This window comes from Calypte anna, chromosome 1 (assembly GCF_003957555.1).
Source record: "Calypte anna isolate BGI_N300 chromosome 1, bCalAnn1_v1.p, whole genome shotgun sequence".
NCBI classification, from domain to species: Eukaryota; Metazoa; Chordata; class Aves; order Apodiformes; family Trochilidae; genus Calypte; species Calypte anna.
The window spans coordinates 194,668,937-194,686,696 of NC_044244.1; the positions used below are offsets into that span (position 1 = coordinate 194,668,937).

The window sequence follows — 17,760 nt, forward strand, 5'->3', positions numbered from 1 at the left end:
GTGAAAAGAGTCCAGTTCCCACCTCGCTACAGCCTCCTTTCAGGTAGTTGTAGACAGCAATGAGGTCTCCCCTGAGCCTCCTCTTCTTCAGGCTGAACAGCCCCAGCTCTCTCAGCCTCTCCTCATAGGGCCTGTGCTCGAGTCCCTTCACCAGCCTGGTTGCCCTCCTTTGCCCTCCTTTCTTTTAGCTTCTTGAGAGGGAGGTTGCCAAAAACCTTTTGTTCTTCCCTGCTTCAAGGCTGTGACCACAGCCATGGGGCATCTTCCAGGCTTTTTTTTCCCCACCTGTGATGGATGGGAAAAGGGTGTAACTGCTACAGAATGCCTGGACCTAGTAACTAAACCTTCAGTTTAACAGCCATGTCATGGTTTTATGTTTTCAGAGAAGCTTTTAAAAAACTCTTTTAAAGAAAATCTTTTTAGAAAGGTGGTAGCTACCTTTAGCTTAGGAGCATGGGATTTTGTTGTTGCTGTTGAGATAGATTCTTTTCCTCCTCACTCTCTTGATCTCTGCATTGCTCAGCATCAGCACCCATGTCAGCTTTTGCATTGCCATTTACAGCACCTTCTTATCTACAGAGGAGCTCTTGAGTAGTGACTCTGACTTAAAAATTAACCTCTGAGATTTATTTTCCTGAGAACCTCTTGACTCTGCTGTCATTTGAAAAGGGCTCCAATTAGAGACCTTACTTGGGAGCTTTGCATTTGTTTCTTTGTGTTTTATTTACATACCTGATGAACAGATCTGCTGGAGTTGAAACCATTTTTAATCACAGCCCTTAATTATGTATTTGCCTATTAATATTAAAGTCTCTCTTCTATATTAGAACATGAAATATTCAATTATTTGAGGACCTGTTCAGAAAATTGGCTTCCTGTTGGAGGGATCTCAAGCAAACCTGTATCAGAAAAGATATAATTCCAACTAACAAAGGGCTTGATGGAGGGAGAGGTCAAAACTCCTCTCTTCCAAAACATGGAATATTTTCTTGTTTAAGGGGCTTTGACAAGACACATATATTTCAAGAATGGGCACTGAGTTGTTTTATTCTAGCTCTAGGTTGTCTTAACTGATTCAGAGCTCACCAGGACCAAGATTTTGTGTGGGAAAGGGATACACAGACCCTGTGTGCCTTGCAGAAAGCAAATGGTGATGCTGAGAGTGTAAAGCCAAGGTGGGGATGGAGAGGATGGCAGAACTTGCTGGTTTTAGTGCACCTTTAGCCATCCTTAAAATGTCTTAATTGAATAGATTCCTTTTTAAAGGGCATAAATCTGGCTGATGGGGCTTTACAGGCTCTTCTCTCGAGGGACATTATGCTCCCACCAAACTGCATTCCCTTTTTAGACAAAAGGGGGGCTTGGTTTTCTCCAGCAAGGAGGCTCCTTGAGAAAAGAGGTTTCCATGGAGACACTCACTTGACTTGAAAGGATTTGGTCAGGGCTTGAGAAGAGGCTCTGGGGGGTAAACACCACCTCAACACAAACCCCACTATTCTGGGGTTCCTGCAGTCTTTGGTTTCCAACTTGGTGCCCCTTTTTCTCTGGCTTGGTTTTGAGAAAGTGCCCAAAATGTTGCCTGGTCAGAAATGTGAGGTGTGGAAAAGGCTGTTACTTCTTAGCTGAGATCTCTGTTAATATCCTAATCCATCTGTCCCTCAGCATGCTGAGGGTTGCTGTAAGTAGGGCACATTTGCAGCAAAGTACTGTGCAGGAGCAGATTGCAGTGGCTTATAAGTAGGTACTTGCATCCTTAAAGCCAACCATCCTTGGCTGACTATAAAATTACTCAAGACCAAAGTAATAGCTATTGTATTCCTTTAATTAAGAGCTTGTGCAATCCATTTGTACAGTGGCTGATGACCTCTTTGGTGTTAAAATTGTTAAAGGTGAAATCTGATTTTTTTCCATTCATCTTCCCACTGAAAGGCTTTTTAATGCCACCTTATTTTAACAGTAACAGAGAGCTTGTTGGTAGATTTTGGGATTTTGGGTCCAGTCTCCCAACTGGACCAATTGTCTGGATAACCAATGCTCCAGGATGTCCATAATGACAGCTTATGACATTAAAGATGGGATCTTGGAGAAGCAGCTTTGACTAAAGGGTGACAAAACAGCAGTAGAGATGGGAGATGGAGAGAATCTTGGTGCCAAAATGGATGTCTGCAGAGAAGTGGTGGGAAGAGCTTCAGGAGAACATGGGCTTGGGCCAAGGAGTGCTAGGGGAGAAAAAAAAGCAAAGGGTAAAGCTCCACATCTGCTGAGGAAATTCAGGGAGTGTCCCAGCATCTCCAGCAATGTCTCGAGGAGTGCAGGAAGGAGTCTGGAAAAGGAGCTCAGAGGAGCCCGGAGCAGGAGGATGGGTTTGAGTCACAGCCTGTGCTAAGAGAGCTGGAGGGGATCCAGGAGGTTCACAAAAATGAGAAAATTCAGCTGGAAAGGCAAAGTGGGTGCTAGAGTGGAGGAGTTGGCCTTGATGTGCCAAAGAACTGAGGAGAGAGGCCAGGTTTTGTGGGGATGTGAAATGGCAGAAGCAAATTTAACCCAGGCTTCCATGGATGGCAAGCAGCTCCTTCCCTCTTGCCTTGCAGCATCACTACAGCATCTTTTACCCTCAGCTCTTGCTTTGGCTCTGTCAGGAGGCACCAGGCTCTGGCTTTTTGTGTTCATAAAGAAGATTTTTTGCTCTGCACCTCCTGGTTTCTGACTGCAGCTTTCATCCTGCCAGCAAATGTCTCTGTGCTGTGTCCTACCTGGGCTGTTGCAGCTTTAAAATCAGCTGGAAAATGTGTTTCTCTTCGTGCTGCTGCCTTCACCCAACTCTCCTGTAGCACTGGGTTTGTGTAACGTGCAAGGTCAGCAGAGCTATTTTAAAAACAAAACCTCAGATCTTCAATAAAACCTGAATCCTGAATGAATTACCTGGTGCTCTTCTCTCGCTCTCTCAGTGACCTTTGGAGTGGCTGGAGAAATGAGGGGGGTGCTTAAAGGAGGAGTTGTGTTCCTCTGAGTGTGATTCTTTCTTCTTTCTTTTCTTTCTTTTCTTTTCTTTCTTTCTTTCTTTCTCTTTCTTTCTTTCTTTTCTTTCTTTCTTTCTTTCTTTCTTATCTTTCTTCTTTTCTTTCTTATCTTTCTTTTCTTTCTTTCTTTCTTCTTTCTTTCTTTCTTTTCTCTTTCTTTCTTTCTTTCTTTCTTTCTCCTCCTTTTTTTTTCTTTCTTTCTTTTCCTCTCTCCTTCCTCTTCCTTCCTTTTTTCCTTCTTTTTTTTTCTTCTTCTTTCCCTTTTTTTTCCTTTTTCTTTCTCTTTTCTTTCTTCTTCTTTCTTCCCTTCTTTCTCTTCTTTTCTTTTCTTCTCTTTTTCTTTCTTTCTTCTTCTTTCTTCTTTCTATTCTCTTTCTTCTTTCTTTCCCTTTTTCCCTTCCCTTTTCTTTTTTTTCCCTTTTTTAAATTTTTTTCTTTTCTTTCCCCTTTTTCTTTTAAATTTCTCTTTCTTTTTTCTTCTTCTCTTTATCCATTTTTCTTTGGTTTTTTTTCCTTTTCTTTTCTTTTTTCCCTTCCCCCTTTCCCTTTCCCTTTCCCCCTTTCCCCTTTCCCCTTTCCCTTTCCCTTTCCCCTTTCCCCTTTTCCCCCTTTCCCCTTTCCCCTTTCCCCTTTCCCCTTTCCCCTTTCCCCTTTCCCCTTTCCCCTTTCCCTTTCCCTTCCCCTTCCCCTTTCCCCTTCCCCTTTCCCTTTCCCCTTTCCCCTTTCCCCTTTCCCCTTTCCCCTTTCCCCTTTCCCCTTTCCCCTTTCCCCTTTCCCTCTTTCCCCCTTTCCCCTTTCCCCTTTCCCCTTTCCCCTTTCCCTTTCCCCTTTCCCCTTTCCCCTTTCCCCTTTCCCCTTTCCCCCTTTCCCCTTCCCCTTTCCCTTCCCCTTCCCCCTTCCCCCTTCCCCCTTCCCCCTTTCCCCCTCCTTTTCAAGTTTCTCATCCTCCATACTTGCACGAGTGCCTCATTGCAGCCAGGAGCAGGAGCATCATGATTTGGAGATGTCACCTGTGCCATCAGAACTCTGAGAAACCCAACCTCTGTTCTGCAAGGACTTTCTGAGGTCAGCCTGTGGGGATGTTGGGGATTAGGAGCACTGAAGAGCTCTGCCAAGCTCTCCCAGGCAGCTGGGTGCTAAGCCAGATTTTAGGGAGGGTGCTGAAAGGAAAGAATGGGGACTTGAATATAACCAAGTAGGAGAACATGAGTTATGGGCTTCATAAAATCCTCTCTACCCAGAACAGGGGCTCTAGCAGAAGGCTGCTTCCCAACAGCTTTTTCTCAGGAAAACCAGAGGACAGACCCATTTCTCTGGTTTTGTTACAAAGATGAGGGGCCTCCTCACTTGAGCAAGAGGAGCTTGGCAGCCCCACCAGCTGGGACTGTGGATGTTCCTCTTTGCCATGATATGGTAGCAATCCCATGTTGGATGCCCATGTCCCATTAGAGAAAGGAGATCAAATTGTGCCAACACCACCTCCTTTTCCTCCTCTTCCTCCTCCTCCTCCTCCTCCTCCTCTCCTCCTCCTCCTCCCTCCCCTCCTCCTCCCTCCTCCTCCTCCTCCTCCCTCCTCCTCCTCCTCCTCCTCCTCCTCCTCCTCCTCCTCCTCCTCCTCCTCCCTCCTCCTCCTCCTCCTCCTCTTCCTCTTCCTCTCCTCTTCCTCCTCCTCCTCTTCCTCCTCTTCCTCCTCTTCCTCCTCCTCCACTTCCTCCACTTCCTCCACTTCCTCCTCTTCCTCCTCTTCCTCCTCTCCTCCTCTTCCTCCTCCTCCTCCTCTTCCCCTCCTCTCCTCCTCCTCCTCCTCCTCCTCTCCTCCTCCTCTCCTCCTCCTCCTCCTCCTCCTCCTCCTCCTCCTCCTCCTCCTCCTCCTCCTCTCCTCCTCCTCCTCCTCCTCCTCCTCCTCCTCCTCCTCCTCCTCCTCCTCCCTCCTCCTCCTCCTCCTCCTCCTCCTCCTCCTCCTCCTCCTCCTCCTCCTCCTCCTCCTCCTCCTCCTCCTCCTCCTCCTCCTCCTCCTCCTCCTCCTCCTCCTCCTCCTCCTCCCTCCTCCTCCTCCCTCCTCCTCCTCCTCCTCCTCCTCCTCCTCCTCCTCCTCCTCCTCCTCCTCCTCCTCCTCCTCCTCCTCCTCCCTCCTCCTCTTCCTCCTCTTCCTCCTCTTCCTCCTCTTCCTCCCTCCCTCTTCCTCCCTTCCTCCCTTCCCTCCTCCTCTCCCTCTCCTCACCCTCCTCCTTCTCTTCCTCTCCTCTTCCTCTCCTCTCCCTCCCCTCTCCCTCTCCCCTCTCCCTCTCCCCTCTCCCTCTCCCTCTCCCTCTCCCCTCTCCCTCTCCCCTCTTCCTCTCCCTTCCTCCCCCTCCTTCTCCTCCTCCTCCTGAAAACGCCCCTAAAAACGCTACTGGGTTGGTGTTTGGTGGCTCAGCCTCCTGTCCCATTGCACAATCTGTCTCCAGCTACCTATTATTTTCCTTTATTCTGGGGGAGACTTTGAGGCCTCTTCCCTTGAGATGAGGCAGGTTGGATCACCCAGCAGCTGCTGGGAGATGTTGGACCATTGATGTTTTTCAGAGCTTTAAGGATTGGTTGATTTTGATTTTGATTGAACTGGAATTCATGTGAAGGCTCTTCACAGCCCCAGGGAGCTTTCCTCCAAGGTGAATTCTTAACCAAATTTTAAAATAAATAATTAGTTGGGGGAGTGTCTGATAACTGAACCAGTTTTAGAGTCAGATATGTCCTTCTGAAGATTTCAGCCCTTAACCAAACATTAACATTTAACCAAACCTTTAATTCTAACATCTCCACTTAGGAAGCCCTGAATGAAGTTGGCCCAGGGTCACCCTTTCAACCCTTGGTGCCTGTCCATTTTGGGTGCATTTTTGAGGTCCAAATCAGCAGACAGTGATGCTCAGCCATGCTCTGATCAGCTGCTCACATGTGTGCAGGATGTTTGTGGTTGCACCTTTGGAACAGAGGAAAAAGGAGCCACTCAGCTTTGTGTGGGAAGGCAGAGCCATGGAAATGGAGATGAGTGGTCCTGGGCAAGACATCCTGGTGGCAAAATTCCCAGTTCTCCATTCCCAGTGCCTCTTTTTCTTCCATCTGCACAGGAGTGAAGCCCTCGTGTGATGGTCTCAGAGGGGAGTCCTGAGGCTACAGCTGGAATTATTGCTCCTTCTGGGGCACTTCCCCCAGATGTTTCAAGTTTTACTGTTTCATCCCTAAATTTAATGTCTTGTCCTCTGAGCTCTCCCGTGACTCTGGGACATCTTGTGTTAGCCCAGCTGATCCATGGTGAGGAAGCAAGGGGTGAAACACAAGGGAGAACCATTTGGGTTCTGACACCTTTGGGTCTGAGCCAGACCAAGTGGCAGCTAAATCCTGATGGATCCTAATCCCATGTAACTGCAGGGTGTTTTATTTGAGAGCAGAATGAGGGAATTAGCAGTAGGAGCAGCACTTTGGTGGTTGGGACTACAGGGAAGAGATGTTTCTTAGGAAACTGCAGCATCCCGGGCAGATGATGCTTTGATTGAGAGCCTCGTTTTTAGCAGCACCCAAAAGACTTCCAAGTTTTTTTGGGAGGATCTGTAGCTTGAAGATGATGAGCAGGGATCTTGCCGGGCTTTCCTGGGAAGTCCTTCCCCATTCCTGGGGCTGTAATGCCCTCTCCTGGCAGCAGCACTGGGGATTCGTTTCCTTTTATGCTCAATTGCTGTGAGCTATGTAAAAAAAGTTGGTTTTGGTTTTTTTTTTCATGATGAGTGGTGATGTTTTTCATCTGAAAGAGGAGATAAATAGATTAGATACTGGAAAGCAACTCTTCACTGTGAGGGTGGTGAGACCCTGGCCCAGGTTGCTCAGAGATATTGTAGCTGCCCCATCCCTGAAAGTGTTCCAGGCCAGGTTGGATGGGGCTTGGAGCAACCTGGGTTGGTGGGAGGTGTCCCTGCCCATTCAGGAGGGTTGGAATAAGATTATCTTCAATGTCCCTTCCAACCCAACCTATTCTAGGCCACTTTTGGAGGCTCCATGCTGAGGGCACCCAGCACAGGGATAAGGCAATGGTTGTAACCTGGGATTTGGTGCCCTGGTATTCCATTCCCCTGCCATCACCCCATCTCAACCTTTGCTCTTGTCTCATTTTTTGTTATTATTTACTCTTATGCATTGTGGCAGCCTCCTCAAGGCAAACCTATCCCCCCCCAGGCCACCTCTCTGCTTCCACCACAGCACAGATCCATGATGCTGAGTCCTCTGAGGACTTTATCAGCATGGGTGTGCTCAGACAGCCCCATGCTTCCCCCAGGTCTGCTGGGGGCTTTCTGGAGGATCAGGTCTGCACAGACATACTAGTTAAGCCTGGGAAGGGACAAGGGACATGTCATCACTGTGCCATGGTGGCTGGCAGGGTTGAGAGAGGTTGTGAGGGTGGCTTCATGTGCAGCTGTGATGGTGTCCAGGACTCAAGTGTGCTTGCATCATGTCTTGAGGAGAGATGGGCAGGTAACAGCCCTCTGGTTCCTCACCAATGAAGAATTTAAAGGCTCAGAGGCTTCTTCTGGGGGCTGGATTGGCACAGGAAAGCAAAGAGCTGAGAGGCCAAACACCATCCCACCCCCAGCCCCATTCTTTATTTTCCCATGCTTCTGGCTGCATGGGTGATGGTTCCCCAGAGAGGAAGCATTTTTATTTTATATTTCCTCACCTTTTCAAGCCATCAGTCTCTAACCCCACTTCTCACACAAGGGCTTTGTGTTTTCTAGGCACCCTGGAGCACCCCAGGCTTTGGGAAGCACTCAACCTAAGGATGCTATAAGTTACCCCATCTTTTTTTGCTGGTGTGAAGAAGCCAACAAACAGGTCCCAGCCCAGGGTGGACCAGTACAAGGTGAGTAGCAATGCTGGGGCAGAGAAGATGGTGGTGTTTCCACATCAGCCAACATTCAGCTTTGCTTTCCCCTTTCACAGAAGAGGTGGGGTTGGCTGCTTCCAGGTGGGTGCAGGAGTTTTTAGGCAATGCCCCCACTCCCACTGGTGTGCTGGAGAAGGGATGGCTCATTGAGTGGAGCTCCCTCTGGTCAGCCTCGTGTCAGGGTTTAACACTGGCCTGGCAATTAAACCAAATAACAGATGTTCTTTATTAATCCCCCCTCCCTCATAAAGAAAGGAGAGGGAATAAGGGAGAGAGACTGATGGGTTGGAAACTAAATTACACAACTTTAATGAAACTGTAATGATAAATAGGAAAAATTACTAAATCTATACAAATAGACAGGAAAATTGATCCCATGTTCCTCCCCCTTTCCCCCAGTAACCCTCATGTCACCACCCAGGCTGCAGGGCAGCCCTGGGAAAGTCCAGGCTGGAATCCTGGAGTCAGCAGCAGTTGGGAGCTGGAGGCAGGAACACACAGATTCAGGCTGGAATGGATCAGGAGCACAGGCAGAGGAAGGGATGGGATCCTCCCAGGATGCCCAAGCAAAGAGGGAGAGGGGAAGAAGGGGAAGCAGGAAAGGGTTTGACCCTTGTGATCCCTCCAATTTATCCTGAGGATGAGGTGGATGGGATGGAATCCTCTGTTTGGTCAATTCTGGCATCTATCTTGTCCATTCCTCCCCGAAGGAGGGCTGCAGATGGGACCTCTTGACTCCTTTTCTCCTTCCAGAGGGCAAAATGTTCCTCAGAGCTGAGCAGTGTCCCTGGTTCTGCACCCCAGGCTCCAGCTGTAACTATAACCCTGGAGTGGGATCAGTCCCAGCAGCAGCCACTGCCTGAGAAACTTGCTGTTCATTTCAGCAGTGCAGCTGCTTACAAGAGACTAAGCTGAAAGCAGAAGACAGAAAATCACCTTTATCCTGGCCCAAACCAGGACACCTGGCTTTGTTTCCTTGGGCCATCCACCCATGTGAAAGGTGAAAAGCACCCAGCTGAGGGTGGGCTTATCCAGCTGATGTCATGTGTCACCTGAGATGCTCCATGGTGACAAAGCTGCAGCATCATGGCCCATGCTGGGAGATATGGGGCACAGGATGGGTTTAAGAGCCTGTGTCATGGGAAACACCTTTGCAGGACCAAAGAGCATCAATTCTGAGCCTTGACAAAACTCACTGGGGCTCAGGACCATCACACCCTCTAAGTTCCTGGAGGGGCTGCAGGGCAAACCCTCCCCTGCCATGAGATCCCAGTGAGAAGCAGCAGTGTCCCCATCACCAAGGGGCAACCAGAGAAAGGACTAAGGTGGTTGTCCAGATCCAGCCCCCAAAACAGCCTGAGAAATAGTTGTGACAGTGACATCCTGGGGTGCAGGAGCAGGGGATCAGGCCCTGGCTTCCCTACAGGCTTGCCAGGACTGTGTGAAAGCTGCTGCTCTCTATTTGCATGGTTCTTCTGCTTTGTCCTGAGTTTTCCTGCCCTGACAATTTGGGCAGGTGATGCTCTCCCTGATTTTTGATGTTTCAGAGCTGTGTGTCAAAGGGTCCAGGATGGGAGATGGTTACAGAGACCCCCCCTGCAGCCTCATCCCCCCCACCAGGGGTCATCATGAAGCTGCTGTCAGCATCATCTTTAGACTTGGAGATGCCACATGTTGCAGGTCTGGTGACATCTCCACTCTTCTTATGGGGTTTTAAGCCACTCAAGGTCCCTTTGTCCCCCCAACCCCCACTCTGTCCCTCCACCAGCTGCCACTTTTTCTCTTTGGTTGGATATTACTTGCTTCAAATGCAGACACTGCTAATCTGTGTCCTTGGGGTCTGTGCCAGCAAGCTGCCATCCTCTGGAAGATCAAGGGCTGAAGTTTGGATCAGTTCAGGTCACCTCTTCTTTCCCTCCCCACCTCTCTTATCTCTTCTGGAAACACCATAAATGGTGCTATTTCCATAATAAATCTCATGGAAACATTGTCACCTGCATGAGTCACCTGCTCCCAGGGTACAGCAACAGGTTGTGCAAACCTGTAGTGACAGGGGCACACCCAGCCCCAACCCTGGGAGGGGGATATGCACCAGCCCCTTCATCCTGCCAAGCTAGGGTATTGCAAGAGGACAAATGTCCCAAATGGGATAGGATGTAGGATGAGAGGAAAAAACAAAGTTTTTTTCCCAATTAAATATTCCACATTGTGTCCAGCAGCAGGGAAACCATCCCAACCCCCTCTTTGTGTTATCCCCCCCCTTGTTTTTATCTTTTTTTCCACCCAAAGAGGGCAGAACTCCCTGGGATTTGAGACTGACCAGCCCTGCAGATGTCCCTGGGTGTGGGTTTGGATGTCACTGGTTCCTTACAAGCATTTTCTTCAGGGGTTCATCGACTCCTGGGTCAGGCTGGTTGGTGGCAGAGCTCCAGCAGATCCCTGTTTGCCTCCCTTGCCTGCTGCTGGCAGGGCTGGGATGCTGGCTGGGACAGTGGGTGAGGATTTTGTGGTTGAGATAAGCTGGTGAACTCTGAGCTGAAGATAATGAAGTGAGAACAACCTCTGCTTGGACAGGGAATCCTTTGCCAGGTGTTTGCAGAGCAAACTCCAGCACTGAAAGTCTTTGCATCTCTCTACCCAGAAGAAAGCAAAAAAAAACCCCAAAAAACCATGGCAAGAGCTCAGAGGTTATCTGGGGTGATATTTGGGGTTTTCTTCTCTTGTTAGGGGCTATGGTTGGGTTTTTAATGACTTTTTTTTTCCTTTTTCAGGGCTCTTCCCTCCACTGCAGGAAGCTTTTTTGCACTGATGCTGCTGCCCAATCCTCTCCCTTTATTCTCCACATCCCCCTTGGAGCCCATCTGTGCCATGAGGATGCAGCAGCTGGAAGAAAGGCAGCCTGGGCAAGCAATGAGAGTGAAGCCCCTTCAGGAGGTATTTCAGGGAGAGCTGACCTTTCCACTGGCTTCAAAGGCAGAGCAAAGCACGCCTCAGACCTGCTGGGCCACCCTCATGCCATGTCTCCCATGGGTGGGGACCTTCTGGACCTTGGCATGGCCCTGCTGGGCTCAACACGGCCACAGTTATGGAAGGAGAAAAATCCAGTGGATCAACTCAGGAGATGAAAAGTGCCAGGTGCCTGGAAAAGTTGCTGCTGCTGCTCCCTACATCTTATCAGTGCTATCAACCTTCTTAATCCCACCCTTTCCTGCCCTATTTATCAGATTTCCAGGAATCAGACCATAAAGCAAATAATATTTCTAGAGGCTTAGGCACATTCCTGTGCCTCTTTACTCCAGCTGAGTGTTAGCTGGAGGATGATCAGCAATAAAATCAGATGATTCTACCTTTGTACCTTGTTTATTTAATATCCCAGTTCCAGAGGGAGATGATGATATTTTAGGTCCCAGTGCTAAGGATTAGCAAGAGGGCTTTTAAAGTGGAATTCTTATATCAGTGGAACTGTTACAAGTCTTCTGCTCATCAGTGGGTTTCAGACTGAACCAGGCTGCCATCTCCATAGTTAATCTTTCAGCTAAAAAGTTCTCTTTTTAATGTGAGCTGCCCAAAACCTGCTGAGCCACCATCTCTGCCCTATTCCTCCCCTCTCTCTCCGTGATCCATCTTTCCATCCTACATGAAGAATCCCAATTTGAGAGATGGCAGGGATGAAAAAAACTCACTGGTGGTGTTTCAGAGAGCCCTCTGGATGTTTCTTTAGCTTCTTGTGCAGCAAAGAGGTTTTTAGAAGGAGGAGGTGTTCCACGAGGCTGCACAGCAACCTGACCTGAGAAACTTTACTGATGTCTGTCTGAAAGTTCAGGGCAAAGGAGGTTACAAAATACAGTCACACAAACTGCTTTTGTTTTGTTGTTCTCCCCCTGAAAAGGAAGTTATGTCTCTAATAGGATTTAGATATTAAAGCCCAAAATCGCTGGGAAAAAATAAGTCCTGTAAGCAGGTTTTGCATCCAGGGTGGCTCAGAAATCCCTGGAAGTGGATTCCTGCCCTTGGGCTTACAGACGTGGGAAACATTTTCCCAGAGGAGGTTCAGGAGTTTTAATTCTGAGCATCAGTGACAAAACATCTTGCCCAAATCTCCTTTGGGATGTTTCCTGGGACCCCATCCTTTGGACACCTCTGCCAGGGCAGGGTTTGAATATCAGCTTCTGCTGTTCTGGGTGGGCAGGGGAAAGATCAAACCCAAGTCCCCAGTGTCTCCCAGATCCAAGTGACAAGAAGCTGCCTGCATCCCGTGATGAGATTTAAATTTTTCCAGCCATGGGGACTGAATTTATTAAGTCCTGCATGGCCCCTCCTACCGTGGGAGGGACAGCTCAAGCAGACTCTCCAATACTTGGTGTCACAGCAGTGCCACCATTCGGGTCCTGGAGAGTCACAAGTAAAGGACACAGCAACCCAAGGGAGGCAGAAAGGAAAAAATAACCCCTCCATGTGCATCCAGGAGTGGTAAGTGACCTCCTCTCTCCAACTCTTAAAGATGCTCCTGCCCGGTGAGCTGCATCCCTGCCTGCTCTTTCCTGCCTGCTTTTAAAACTTAGCACTACGTGTGTTGGGGGGGGTGGATTTCTAAGACTTTTCCTTTTTTTCTTTTTTTCTTTGGACTTTCTGGAGTGTGTTGGTTGGGATGTGACAGCGGGTGACTGACCACCCAGCTCCTGCCTGGATTGCAGAGAGGAACAAAGCCTGAAGAGCCGGAGGATGGGGAGAACTGGAAACAAATGGGGTGAGAAGGGGAGGGGGGGTTTCTAATGGCTGGTTGGGGAGGTGCTCAGCAATCTGGTTTTGCTCTTGGGGTCTGAGTTGCCTTGTGACTTGTTGAGGGGAGAAACAGGGTGAGATGTGAGCTGCTGGGATCCCCGGAGCTGGTGGTGGGAGGGAAGCGGCGGCGTTTGCAAGGCTTGGGATAAAGGGCTGTTTCCATAGTAAAAAGGAGAAAGGAGCCTCTCTCTTTCTTCCTCTGAGCTAACTTGGTGTGTGAACAGGGAGGTCGACCCGGGAACAAATAACCCAGAAAAGGGGTAACATCTGGGAACAGCTGTAAATCCAGCTGGACCTGGTTGGAGAGGCTGAAGGGAGAGCGCTGGTCCAGCGCTTGCCCCGCCGCTGTGCTTCACCTTGGGACCTTTGATGGGTGACAGGAGAACAGCTCAGTTGACAACTGAGAGCAGGATGTGACCCAGCCTGCTGTTGTTGTCCAAATACATCCCTGTTCCTCGTAGTCACGACAGTGAAATGAGGGGAATTTCCACTTCTAGGAAAGAGTGGGTTTTAATTCGGGGTTGGGTGCTCAGCTGATGGGAATGTGGGGGCTGGCACCAGGCCAGCTTTGGATGGTGCAAACTTTGATAAGCTGCAGGGCCAGCCTGGGGGTGAACATCACCTCCTTTTCACTTCTTTGGGAATTCTGAGCTCATAGGATAGCATCTCTCAGGACTTATCCTCCAGCATGCAGCACCAGGTGGAAGGTGAGAGAGAATGGAAATAATTTCCTACAAATGCTTAAAAAAAAAAACCAAAAACCAAAACAAATTAGAGTGTACTATGGGACCACCTGGATTTTAATTTAAAAAATGAAGGTGAAGAGAGCCAAAACTGTCGCTTCCTTGCCAACTTTCCTATTGGAATGTTTAAAAGGTGTGTGAGTTTTTGGGGGTTGGAATTAGATGATCTTTAAGGTCCCTTCCAACCCAAACCATTCTATGATTCCCAGGGCAATCTGAAATCTTTGCAGAGAAATAAAGAGCTGTGTTTCATGACTTTAAACTTGGTGGTGGTAGCTTGCTGTGGGAATACCTGCAGCTTACAAAGTGCCTCTGTGCAAGCTGTTCCTACACAGCCATGCTTAGTGTGATAAAATATCAGCCAAAATATGAGATAAAGCCTTAAAAAAAACCCAAAACAACCACAAAACAACAATTGTGGCCCTTTAACAATATGCACTTAGTTTCCTTCCTGAGTGAGAGCCCAGAAGCCCTCTCCCAGGCAAACATTTCTTGTCTGCAAGTGGCTTCAGAAAGTGCCACCCGTGAGCTGGGACACGTGTGCTCCTGTGGCAAGGTCCCAGCTTGGTGGCTTTGTGTGGGGGACAGGCTGGAGGAAGCTCTGTGGTGGCTGTAAACCTGATTTCAAGTCTTGGGATGTTGGCAGAGGTCCTCATCTGGGAGTCACCACCTATGGTTTGGCTTGGAGGCCTCCCCAAGAGACATCTGTAGTGTTGGATAAATGAAAGTCTTGGGCTATTTTTTGGAAGAGTAGCTAGGACAGGGAACTGGGAAGATCCCTTGGGCTCCAGATCTTACTGAAAAGAAAAGGAACAAGTGTGGGAAGAGCAGGTTGGAAATAAAACCTTTGGTGCACCCTGGACCATGGCTTCGTGGCAGGATGAGCCCTGAGGGCAGCATGGGTTTAGCTTGAGACACTTTGAGGGGGATTTACAGCTGTTCCCAGGTGTTACCCCTTTTCTGGGTTATTTGTTCCTGGGTTGACCTGCTGAAGATGCTCATCTCTTCAGCATCTCATCCTCATCTTGTTCCTCCTCTGCTGGACTCTGCTCTCCCAGGAGCATTCAAGGAGGGCTCGTGGCTAAGTGCTCTTTGGTGGCCTAGGGGTTGGCATTTTATAAGATCCCAGCAAACAGAGGATGGCCTTGACTCATGCTCCCTGGGACCCTCCCCACCAGCACGATGTCCCCATCTGCTGCACTTCTTGTCCTCTCCAGGAAAAAGGAGGGAAAAAGAAAGAATGATATTTAAGAGGGTTGAACAGACTCAGGATGCCCATGGTCTGGTCTCAGACTGGTCCTGTTCTCCTGTCATTGTTTGCTTTGCTTTGTCTTTGGGATGTCCCCAGGGAAGATGCTGTGTTAAGCATGATGAGGACTTGCTCTCAGGGTCTGGGTGAACTCTCCATGCTTCTATCCCAGGTCCTTTCTGGTTGCTGGGAAGTTGGAGTTGATGTCAGTGCACATGATGATGTAGCAAGGGAGAGATGAGGAGTGTCTTACAACTCATCCTCTGCAGGTCTAGTGCTAAGGGAAGGCTCTTGGGCCTATGACAGTGTGCCAGCTCTTTTCTTTACTCAATACTTCCATGGAAAGGTGACAAGGGCAGGAAGTTAACTGTGATGGTGCATCAGGAGAGCAGCAGGCATGGAGGGAGGGCAGGTTTGGGGAAGGGGAATGTTTATGTGTGTGAATGAGGCTGTGGCTGCTGCCCACTTTTGATGTCAACTCCACTGTTGGATGCCAGAAGAAGGAAGAACATATCTGCAAGCAGGGCACAGCATGGGAGCAGCTTGAAGCATCCCTGCATGCCCAGGCTGGAGTCTCATCACTTGTGTAGAGATGCTTTGGAGTGGAGAGCTTTCCTTGCTTTCCCACTTCATTTCCTCCATTCTCTGATGCAACTGAGAACAGCTCCTTGTTTCTCCAGCCTCCATCTGCTCTAATTGGGCAGGAAGCCCCTGGAAGGTTTTCAATCCCTGAAACATTTGTACAACACCAAACCTCTGTGACAATTGCAGGTCTGGTCCTCTCCTCTCCTGCAGCCCTGGCTGCTGCCACTGATTCAGTCTGATCCTTTCAGCAGCTGCTCTTCATCACTGGACTTATTTTGGAAGGTCTCCAGAGTTGGAGAAATAAAAGAGACTTTAGAAAAGCTAGGAGGGGGGAATTTGGCAAGAGCAATTGCTTTTTAGAAGGCTACTTATTTCTTCAGATGTACTTGCTACTGATTAACCTTTGCTCCGTGATTTCTTTTATTGCTTCATGCATTAAACCAGTCAAAATGGTCCTGGGGGGGTTATTGTAACTCCCTCTTAAGTGTTCTCTTTCCCTGCAAAGCTTCTAGGAAGTTTTGGTTGAGCCAAACCCAATTCTTTGAAGAGATGCAGGTGAACGACACCAAACCCTTTTACCTTCTCCATTCTTGAGATTATCCAGTCCTCATTTAGTGCTTTACCACATGACCTCTTCCTTCCCTCCTTGCTGCCAGCTGGCAACCTGCTGCCAAGCTGAATCTGTCCCATATTCCTCTGCAACTCATGGGGAGTGCTGGGGCTTTTTGCCCCTTCTGTGAAAACGAGGCACGAGGGGGCTGGCAACTACTGACCCCAATAAAACTCCTGGTATCTGCCAAGTGATCCTGACCATCTGTGGTCCCCATGATTGCTTCAGGTAACCCCCACTTTGTGTGGCAGCAGGGACAGACACAGAGGCAAGGGCCCACTAGTATTGGGGTCTCCTTAGGGTCTCCACACTGCTAGCTGGGTGACAACAAGTGGCCCTGTCCACCTCTCTGGAGTCAAGTGTGAGGAGCAACCTGACAGAGACCACGTTTTGGGAAGAGTTGGGCTGGAAGAAAACAAGATTTACAGGTGAGAAGGGCTTTAACAAGGACCCAGAAAATCTTGTCATTTGGAAGTAACACCAGGGCCGGTGTCAGGAGAGGCTGTGTGGGACATCAGAGGTTTTCCTGATGGCTCCTGGCATGGAGCCAGTGTCCCTTTGTCACTGCCAGCTGTGGTGGCAGAGCTTTCATGGCTTGATCCAGGCACAGACATTCAGGGTTGGCTCTCAGCTGAACTGAGCAGGGCCAGGTCCATCATGTGCTTGGTGGTCCCTGGCTCTCCTAGGTCCTGGTAAACACCTTCCTCATCCCATGGCATCCCATGGCTGGTGCCTGCCTGGTCTGAGATTTCTATGGAGCTGTCTTCCAGGTAGCCATGGGCTTTACTGGTGCAGAAATTCCTTGGAGGTGAGCTGGAAGGATCACAGGGCTGAGGTGGGCTTGCTGGGTCTGACTGATGAATGCCTCTTTGTCTTGGGTTGGGTTCATGCCCTAGTCCTCTGGACACATGTGGGACAGTTCTTCTGGCCCATTTAGGGAGTTCACCTGCCCTTGGATAAACTGAATTATGGATAAGCCCAGGGTGACCACTCAGACACAGAAATTACTCCAACTGCTTTTCCAGAATCACCAAGAGAGGAATGGAAACACCCAGCCCAAGCTCTGCAAGGAAATAAATTAATTACTGCCTTCTCCCAGGGTGCTGGGGTGTGAGACCCAACAGAGCTGACTGTGCTGGGTGTCCTGGGCCATGACGGGTTTTGATCAAGGTTCTGCCTGTGGGGTATCTACACAGGGTGATGTCCACACAATGAAACCGACTGATCTCCCTGCCTGGCTGAGTGGGCTCCATGGCTCACACCAGCAGGTGAGTGAAAATCCCAAGAGTTGCCCAGACCTCATCTGCTGCTCTTAGAATCATAGAATTGGCTGGGTTGGAAGGGACCTCAGAGATCATCAAGTCCAACCCTTGATCCACTACTGCTGCAGTTCCCAGCCCATGGCACTGAGTGCCACATCCAGTCTCTTTGGAAATATCTCCAGACACGGAGAATCCACCCCTTCCCTGGGCAGCCCATTCCAATGCCTGATCACCCTCTCCAGAAAGAAATTCTTTCTAATCTCCAACCTAAACCTCCCCTGGCACAACTTGAGACCATGGCCTCTTGTCTTGCTGAGAGTTGCCTGGGAAAAGAGACCAACCCCCCCTGGCTCCAACCTCCTATCAGGGAGTTGCAGAGAGTGATGAGGTCTCCCCTGAGCCTCCTCTTCTCCAGCCTCAACACCCCCAGCTTCCTCAGCCTCTCCTCACAGCATCTCTGCTGGATCACCTCACCAGCCCAGTTGCCTCCTTTGGACCTGCTCCAGGACCTCAAGCTCCTTCCTGAACTGAGGGGCCCAGAACTGGACACAACTGGACTTGTTGTTGCCCTGCTGGAGCAACCCAGAGTGGGGAAACTGA

The 17,760-nt window shown here is 49.3% G+C and overlaps 1 protein-coding gene across 1 annotated transcript in view; it reads left to right on the forward strand.

Annotated features, from left to right (window-relative positions):
• Positions 1-12,602: 12,602 nt before the first annotated feature.
• The window catches only part of GDPD4 (glycerophosphodiester phosphodiesterase domain containing 4), a 44,139-nt gene continuing 38,981 nt past the window's right edge, over positions 12,603-17,760 (forward strand). The window contains exon 1 of the mRNA XM_008495199.2: positions 12,603-12,676. The gene's annotated coding sequence lies outside the window, so the exon portion shown is untranslated. The remainder of the gene's footprint in view (positions 12,677-17,760) is intronic.